This window comes from Numida meleagris, chromosome 1, assembly GCF_002078875.1.
Source record: "Numida meleagris isolate 19003 breed g44 Domestic line chromosome 1, NumMel1.0, whole genome shotgun sequence".
NCBI classification, from domain to species: Eukaryota; Metazoa; Chordata; class Aves; order Galliformes; family Numididae; genus Numida; species Numida meleagris.
This window is the reverse complement of record NC_034409.1, coordinates 25,028,341-25,037,659: the sequence shown is the minus strand read 5'-3', so window position 1 is coordinate 25,037,659 and position 9,319 is coordinate 25,028,341. Positions and strand designations below refer to the sequence as shown.

The following is a 9,319-nucleotide window of genomic DNA, read 5'->3' as shown; positions in this document are numbered from 1 at the left end:
GCCGGGGCTGGCGCTGGGGCCTGCCTGCCCCGCGGCCGTGCGGAGAGCGGGAGCCGGGGCTGCTGGGCGGGAGAGGAACGTGGTGCAGCCGGCGGGGAGAGGGCAGCGAGCGCCCCGAGAGCTCGTGCTTCGTTTGCGGTTGTGTACGCTTACTGATACGAATTAAAGCTGGGAATTGTTCTCCTCACTATGCGCGTGTGTGTTGGTCGAAGCCTGCTCGCGCGGAGGGCTGGGCATCTCCTGCTGCGCGCGGGAGACCTGCGGGAACGCACAGCGCGGCAGCGAGCGGAGCACGCAGGTACCAGCGCAGCTTGCGCGCCTCGGGCTGCTGCCTTCTGTGAGGGAGCGCGCAGGGCGTGCGGTGCAGCTGGGACCTCCTGCCGCACGGCCTGCTCCTGCCCCTGCTGAAGGGTTCAGAGGCGTAGAGGGTACTTGGATGAGAATTCCCTCTTAAATCCAACTGAAGCTGCAGCGTTGCAGTGGGGACAGTCGGCGGAAATCCCAGCATCGCCCAGAGTATGCTCTGCAGAGCGCGCAGAAGTTACCTGCTGGTGTTCTACCGCTGTGTCCTCTGCTTTAAGCAGTGTGAGCTGCTGGAGGGGTGCAGCAAAACACTTGGCTCGTTCCGTGTGCCGCAGACCCAGTGCTGTGTGAGGGCTGCGTGGGCACTGCTGAAGCTTTCCCCTCCTCTTCCCCACTGGGAGCGGAGGTTAAGGGTAAAGATCGCCTGGTGAGCGCAGGGCAGGCTGCTGCCGTACCCCAGCTGAACTTTGCTGTTGCCTGGAGTTTGTTTCACACCGCACTTCCCACGTCCCTCCTGCCCCAGGAGAGGGGCAGGAGCAGGCAGGTGTTTTGATGAGTAAGCCCTCCAAGCAGGGAGTTGTACTCAGGTGTTGGCCGAGGCTATTTGTGCCGCTCTTACTGTGGAAATGGCAAATACCAAGACTGCTGCTTTCCTTCAGAATTTCATTCTTTTCCCGTACTTCTGAGAATAACAGAGAATTTCAGGTGCTTGGACAGAAGTGCGTGCAGCGTGTTCAATTCAGCAAGCCTAAGCCACAACAATCAAAAGCAGTTTGCATCCCCTGTGTGCCTGCTCTTGGCTCATTCCAGCAGCATACTTATCTCTAGTGTAGAGTGAGAGTGTGTGAATAGGAACCTGCAGTAAGTTGCAGGGCAGCTCATCCTTTCTGGGAGCATTCTTAGGAGCTAGGGGTGTGTGTGTGTGTGTGTATGAGGGCTTCAGGAGGAAAAGTTTATTTGTGGAAAATTCTTGGTTTCTTTGAAGGACAGAGGCAGACTGGTTATTGAGGTGAGTATGCTAGTTGGATTAGGGGAATATACGAACTGGAATTGATATATTTTCCCGCACAATTCACATTGTATATAAGCATTTATAACAGGATCAATTCTGTTTCTGACAAAAATGAGATAGATACTGGGTTGTTCTTCTGAATTATAAAGAACAATAAGCATGCAGTCTGCTGGAAGGTTATCACTGTTGCAGTGGACTTTGCTTCATCTATTAAGACTTAAGGCAGTATGACACTGTTAGACAGAATCAGCATAAGCATCGTGGTGCTAGCCAGTCTGAGTAGGGCATTTATGTCTTTATCTTGAAATTTTTTATTTTCCCAGTTTTTTTTTTTTCTGTTGAAAAGACTGAAGAAATTACCAGTGAGTCCCAAAGTGTGTGATGAAAATCAGTTACCATGGGAGAACAATAGGCACAGTATGGCCTAGCATCATCTATTCCTAAAAGCCATTATTAAAAAGTCAGCTCTGGCAATAACATGGAGTTTTTGTTGGTGTTGATGGTGGGATTTTTTATGTTTGGAAAGCTTTTGTGAACAAATTAAAACCCATCTGATTCATTGTGGCTTTTCTTTACAACAGCATGCTGTCACTGGGGTAAGGTTTCTCACAGTCTCACAGAAACTCACACCAGCAATGATGCCAGTTGCATTTATCTCAGTAATGTGAAAATCAAAGTATAAGCATTGCTAGCAAAACTTCTGGATGACGTAAAAAATAATAAGGTGATTAAAAACAATGACTGGGCATTTTCCCAGGAAGATCTGAATCTGTTGGTAGGTTGAGGTCAGTCAAGCAAAATCGTTTTCAACACCACCAGTTGCAGACTGAGGCAGCCGAGAAGAAAAACGCAGTCCTTCATTCCTTAAGTGTGCTTTGCACCTCAGGAACAGCGCCCGCAGCTGGTTGCTGTGTTATGAAGGGCTGCTGTGGCATATGAGCAAGAGTTCCCATCGAGGGTAATGTCATTTCTAAAGTTGTCTGTGTTGGTGCAATTTTGGTTTTTCATGTGTGGTGTCAAGAGGAAGTTGAAAACGTGGAGAAGGTAGCAAAAATGGTTTAAGGGCTGGGGATATGCATTAGAGAAAGATTCTGACTGCGAGATGACTAGATACTGTAAAGTGTTATTGTCGTGGGGAGAAATAAACAGTCTTTGAGTCATGGAAAGAAAAATTAGAGTTGGTGGCTAGAAGTAGAGGGCAAACTCAATTTAGTCATAAAAAGTCATTTTTAACAAACTGGATCAGCTGCTAAAGAAACCTTTGGGTTTCCAATTTCTGGAAGTCTTCACATCAGATGGTGAAATAAGAGTCACTGGTTTTCATCCAGCACTAAATTGGTTTTCAGCAGGGGCTTGTGCAATAGGCTGTGCAACGTCAGTGGTCAAAGTAATCAAGGGAGGTTTCACCAAATAGTCCAGTGGTCAATTCTAGCTTTAAATTTTATTAAGATCAAGTGTAGGGCTACTTCTCCTCTTTTGTTGTTGAGCAGATGTACTTGCCCTGAGCATTTTATGGCTCTGGTCAAGCTGGTAGCACAAGTCGGTCATCCTTTATGTTTAATTTGGCTTGCAGGCTTGGAAATCTTTGCAGTTGTGGGCAAGTGTAATTTCAGTGCCCTCAGCGGAGAGTAGACTACTGCGAAATTATCAAAGAGAAGTCTACTCGGTCATATTTTAAAAGTTTTTTTAAATCTAATTTTTGTGTTTCAAAGTTTTTGAAATTTAATTAAAGCTTGTTGCACAAATGAAATCATCAAGTCCTTTATGAATAGAAGTGTTTGAGCTATTATAGCTGTATTATACCAGTTAGCAGGAGGCAATTGAGGAGACAACATGACAGGTTAAAATATTAAACACAGAATAAGTAATTAAGGAAGCAGATGTTACCATCTTACTGCGAAAGAACTAAAATAAACATGATTTCTTTATATAATGAATGTGTTGTATTTTTCTTCCATGCTGGCACTCGTGCAATTTCTGAATGCCACATTAATCTGAAATAGGACACACCTCTTACAAAAATGTGCAGCCCTGCTCATTTTTTCTTGACATAACAGTTTGCCTTTTTGTTCATGTCCTAAGGAGAGAGGCCCCAAAATTGAAGTTTCTGACTATTGTATTTATCTTTCTGAAGTGCAATAGACGGACAGGTTAACTGCAGCCAGCTAGTGACAGGGCAGATAGGAAGGCTCTTCATAAATTTGTGGGTTGAAGATGGGAGAGAAATTGGGAAACGCAATTTCCTAAAAGTGTGAATAATCTGTAGGAATGAGCTGGTATAGCTTTGTAGGTGTCTGTATCATGATACTGGCTTTGCTCAGGACGTCCCGCTTAGCTGAACTGGGGCAGCCCCGTGCTGCTACCAGCTGAGGATCTGAAGGAGGGTCAGAAACCAGTGGTGTGAGAAAGTGAAGGATGTCATTCTGAGGTCAGTATGGATGTGAGAACAGAGGAGCAGGAGCACATTGCCTCAACTGAGAGCTGCTTGTTGCGGCAAAGTTAGCTTCTGGGGAGCACTGTTGTTTTTCTTCTTTTTTTGATGATCCTACTGAAATAATTACTGAGGATTTTAATTCCGTGGGTTCTGTGACCATGTGTAATAGGATTCTCTCAGAGCCCAGAGCCTGAAACACTGTGCCCAGTGCCAGCCATCTGGAGAGGGGAAGAAAGAGGCTGGTGTGCACTGTGCTGTAACACTAGCCAGCACCAGATTACTCAGTTACAGCCAGGTTTTGTGCGTGAGCGGGCAGGAGAGCTGAGCAGACGTGTTCAAAGTGTTCCTCTGTTCTCTGTAAAATTAGGATAACACTTTCTTTTCATCCAAGGGTGTTTTTGAAGACACAGAACTGACAGCTTTTCAGGCAGCCAGGGCCTGCAGTAATCCGGTCCAGCTACAGTACATTCAGTGATGTGTGTGTAACACAGGCTTAGATAAATAAAGTACTTGGACCACTGCAGTAAATCTGTCTCAGTGAACCCTCATTTTACCCAAGCTATCCAGAATTTAACCAAGCAGGAAAGTTGTGTGTGATTCTGTACGCAGGAATACTACAGGAGATGGATAGATGAGGCATGAGCAGATGGAGCACTCCTCTCAGGTTTTGGATGTGCTGCCTTTGGGGTGGCAGTGACTGCTGATGAATGAAGCTCATGTAATCTTTCTGATTTTCCATTTACTAGTTGTCCTGATCTTGCAGATCGGCACTCAGCATTGATGCAGTTTACTGCTCTCCAGCAAGTTATAATTGGGGTTGTGGTTGATGACAACAAGTTGAATATGAGTCCTGGCAGCCCGAAGGACCAACTGCACCATGGGGTGCACCAGGCCCAGCGTGGCCACTGAGTGAGGGGAGGGGTTGTCCTCTCTGCTCTGCGCTGTGCGGCCTCACCTCCTGCACAGGGTGCTATTTGGGTGCCACAATATGAGAAGGACACAAAGCTATTAGAGAGTGTCCAAAGGAGGGCTACGAAATCGGGGAAGGGCCTAGAGGGCAAGACATATACGGAGCGGCTGAGGCCACTTCGTTTGCTCAGCCCAGAGCAGAGGAGCTGAGGGGAGGCCTCATGGTGGCTGCAGCTCCTCATGGGGAGTGGAGGGGCAGCGCTGAGCTCCGCTCTCTGTGACAGCGACAGGGCCCGAGGGAACGGCATGGAGCTGTGTCAGGGGAGGGTCAGGTTGGGTGCTGGGAAAAGGTTCTTCACCACAGAGTGGTCAGGCATTGGAACAGGGTGCCCAGGGTAGTGGTAACAGCACCGAGCTGCCAGAGTTCAAGAAGTGTTTGGACAATGCTCTCAGACATAGGGTCTGAATTTTGGGTGGCCCTGTGTGGAGCCAGGCTTGGGGAAGCAGGGAGCAGTGGTCAGGGCTGCCCCCTGCTCCTTGCAGAGCTGCGCAGAGTGCAGACTGTCACCAAGTGTGTCTGCTGCAATAGCATCCTGATGGTGTGATCAGGAGGTTTTGTTCCTGCTCATAAATTTAAGCCTGGGAAGTTAAGCATTAGGATTGAAAAAGATAAACCTGACAAAGACCAGGGAGTTGCAGATGGATTAAAAATGAGGGAACAACTCTCCTTTTAAAAGAAACAGGACAGTTTACGTTCAGGCATTGCTGCTAGTTGCTCAGCCTTTCAAAGCCAGCTTTCCTTATTAGGATGGGTTTCCTTGGGAGTGTTTGCGGTGTGAACTACAGAAAAGAATGTGGTGTTGTGACAAGAGACAACTTGGAGCAAAATTCAGATTCCTCCCAAAGTAGGTGGATAAATTATTAACTCCCTGAAAGTGCGGTGTTGATTTTTTTGGTATGAACTGGACTGTTGAAAGTAACATTTTAAATATGTGACTGCTTCTGGCAAGGTTGGCATTCATTCCATGTATAGATTTCACAGAATAAATAATTTCAGTTATGTACAGCTACAGTTTGTTACAGTGCTACTGCCCTGGCCCCAAATTACCTGTCTTTAATTTCTGTATTTCTCAGAATGTAATGGAAGTCTTTCCTAAATACTGTTCCTACTTTCCTGCAGTCCTAATGGAATTAAAGTAAATCTTCTTTTGCTTACTGTCAGCCTCTGTCTGCAACTGTATTGGTTACAGCCTGGTGGAGATAGGTAGCTGTTGCACAGTTGAACACCAGAGGTTTCTTTGGTGTTGCTTTTTTGTGTGTGTTTTGTGGGGGAGAAGAAAAAGTTGTCAGGGTGTAGGCTAATATGCAAGAGGCTGTTGTACAGCAGATTTAAACCATTTTATGTCTGTATATTTTCAGCATAGTGTGCTTGGAGATTCTCCCTTTAATTTTTGTGGAAATGAATAAAAACAATGTTATTTATGACAAAATTCTTTATTGACTAAACCTGGGATTGTTGCAGTGAAATGAGGGGAAAAGCCCAAACAAAACCTGTTAGATCAATTCCCAATGGGTGCAGCATGAAATGGTACAGGAGAACATTGGATTTCTACAGATTTTGCTGTTTCTTCAGGAATTTGATTTTTATTATTGATTGAGGTTAAATTTTCAATCAGTGTCAAATGCAGGAGACAGAGTGAAGTTTGTAACAAACATAGGGTTTTCCAAAAGTACTTATTTAAGAAATTGGCTTCCTGATTGCAGGATTTCTAGAAGATTTGTTGCCAGCGTTTCAGGGGAAATATGTAAGTCAGAGCTTCCAAAATATTTTTTGATAAAATCTTGAGTGAATGTGCTGTAACATTACTGGTGGGTGACTGCTGAGTTGTACTGTAAGCTTCTAAATGGAGCCTAATACTCTCCATCTGTTGATTAAAATTTTCAGAAGTGCTCCTAAAACTGCATATATGTGGTGGGATTTTCCAAAGCACCCATTGAGCACCAGTGTAAATTTATCCCGAAAGAACATAAGCCTCGTTGTTCACAAGAGTCTTTGGTTCTAATTGTCTGAGCAGCCGTGTGAAGACTGTGATTGCAAATTTAGAGAAAAATTGAAGATAGGCTTTTTTTTGTGGTGATTATTTCATAAAGAAAGCAAGGTGTATACACAGAAATCTACATGGTCAGTTTGCATCTATGAAAGACAAGAAGTGCTTAGTGTTGTCAGTGCCTGCCTCTGGAGCAGCAGCTGGCAGGAATTATGGAGGTGCTGTTGCCTCTGCACAGGCAAAACAGTGTGTGGGGGAATGGTATGTCTGTGTTTTAAAATTGATTCGGAAAATTGCAGCAATCTCTGAGAAGAACTACACAGAGTCTATGAAGAACACTCAACATCAATGGAATAAGGAAGCTCAAACTGTTCAGCTAACTGCAGGGAAGCCATAGAGGCAACTTGGCCATAACTGCGGAGGAGTGAGACCAGTTGGCCAACATCTAGCCAGCTTCCAAAGTATTCAGACGTAAAATACATACGGAAATATATATACAATACATACATATTGGCGGAACTGGGGCCACAGTAATCTGAGGTCTGAAGATGAAGCCTTGGTGTGAAACATTCTGAGTGCAGTTCACTAACGGAAATAAAGTACTGGTATGTGGTTGATCAGAGTCTAAGCTACATTGTGGGAAGAAAATAGCAGATACTAATGTTGTCTTTAAAGTAGAGGAGACATTACAAAACTGAGTGGCTGCAAGCTGAGTCCGGTGGAATTCATACATGAAATATGTTTTTAACATAAATTCTTGAAGATTTCAGCATTTGGACCTAAGTAATATGGTAAGCAGTGCTCTGGCTTTGCAGCTTTATTGTTGGTTTTTTTTTTTTTTTTTGTATTAAGACTGTCAGTGTGACAAATACTGCTGTGCCCTAGAAAGAGCTAACTGAGTGAAAAATACCAACATCTGAAAGTGGTTGTTGCCTGTGTGGAGGTACACTGTGCTGGTGGCTGCAGTGCTTCTGGGGGTGCTAGCGCTCTCGTGTCTGAGTGCTGCACCCCAGGGCCCAGTGCTGCTGGGTCAGCTGCTTGGTCAGCTGACAAGCTTGGTGTTTAAGCTGTGCCTTGTATAACAGAAAGAGCTGTTTGTCTTGTTGGCAAGTGGTAAAGCAAATAAAGCAACTTAAGTGGCAGCGTACGTTGGGTGAGCTTGCAGTTTCTTCTGGGCTCAAATCTGCAAAAGCAAACATCGTAGTCAGGAAATTATGAAGATGCAGTACTTGGTGCAACTGCTGTACAATTCAGCCTTTTATCACAAGGCGAGTTGTTTAAGTAGGTGTTTTATATTTAACAAAATGAGGCCCTTCTAGTATCTGCGAGTATGTCAAATGCAGCTGTATTGAAGTGTACAGGAAGAACTAAGGCACGGGGAAATGAGACTTTGATCCTGCAAATCTTTAATGACATGATTTGTTCTGCAAGCACAAGTCCCCGGTTGTACTGAAAAGGTCATAATAATGTGTGTGAAGTCTTACAGATGGGGGCTAAACAGCTTATCAGGGTACTACCAAGAGTGCTTACCAGGAGGCCTGAAGCAGAGCTGCGGGAAGAGTCCCCTTCTCCATCCAGAAACAGTTTTCCCCTTTGTTGTTTGGTGATTATGTCTAATTTAGATGCTTTTACAGGAGCTGCTTCCATTAGGTTTTCAGGGCTATTGTCAAAGAATTAAAGATAAGACCTAACTTGGTCCTCTGGCAAACTACAAGGTATTAATGGGAGCATTCCTCCTCTGTTAATTGTCGGAGGCCCCTTCCACCTGTTTTTAAATTAGCTCTTTGTGGCATTGGAGGCATCTATTGAAAGATTGTATTATAAACTCGAGCTTGTCCTCGTGCCTGCAAAGTGTCATGTGGCCCAGTGACGCTGTGTAAATACTAATGAGTGAAAGCTGCTTTGTAAGCCACCAGCACAGACTAATTGGTTTTGTTGTGTTTCTTAGGCCGGCACTACAGAAGGGCAACCGATTTTAGCACCAAGAACACTGCACTTAAGCAATGCTAATACAGTTAAAGAGCAGAGTTAATGTCATGCTTTCAGAAGGCAGAACAAACAAGTTGTTACTGTTAAGCCTGAGGAGAGGATCTAAATTCAAAGTCCAGATCAAAACTTGCCAGCTGCTAAGAAAAGACAAAGATTTATTGTTGCATAGGCTAAATTGGAGATTTATCACGGTGGTAAATTCAGTGCTGAAATGATTAAATGCGCTTAAATATACCAATTAGTAGAAGGATAAAAGCTATAGGGCAGAAATGAAATGCAGTCATCTTAGGATTCCTCTTGTGCACAGCGTGCCAGCTATAAGCAGGAGATTTAATTTCCAGCTCACTTTCTAGAAATAAACTTGGCTTATTAAATGTCAAGCCTGTTAGGCTGCTGTGTTAGTTCCTATGCCCAGCAGCAAGGCTCTTGAAGATCAAATTTAAAGCAAAAGAAATGTTATTGTTGGTGTTGGTTTATTTTGTAAGGCTGTCATTAATTTCTCAAGAAAATGTGCCTGCAACCTGAGACTTATGTAATTATTGGGTTTTGTGTAAATAAATGTTTTGATGGCAGTTCCTGTATGTTTTATGCTGCAAATTGTTTACAGCACGGCTTGGTCTGGTG

General features: G+C 44.4%; 1 protein-coding gene across 3 annotated transcripts in view; it reads left to right on the top strand.

The window, feature by feature from the left end:
• ST7 (suppression of tumorigenicity 7) overlaps positions 1-9,319 on the top strand; it is a 137,836-nt gene that overhangs the window by 837 nt on the left and 127,680 nt on the right. Inside the window, exon 1 of one of the 3 annotated variants that reach the window (XM_021384867.1) lies at positions 1,138-1,312. The exons of 1 other annotated variant lie outside the window; for it this stretch is intronic. The gene's annotated coding sequence lies outside the window, so the exon portion shown is untranslated. Of the gene's footprint in view, positions 1-1,137; positions 1,313-2,144; positions 2,274-9,319 lie in introns of those variants that run through there. One more of the 3 variants, XM_021384868.1, reaches the window with a different exon arrangement.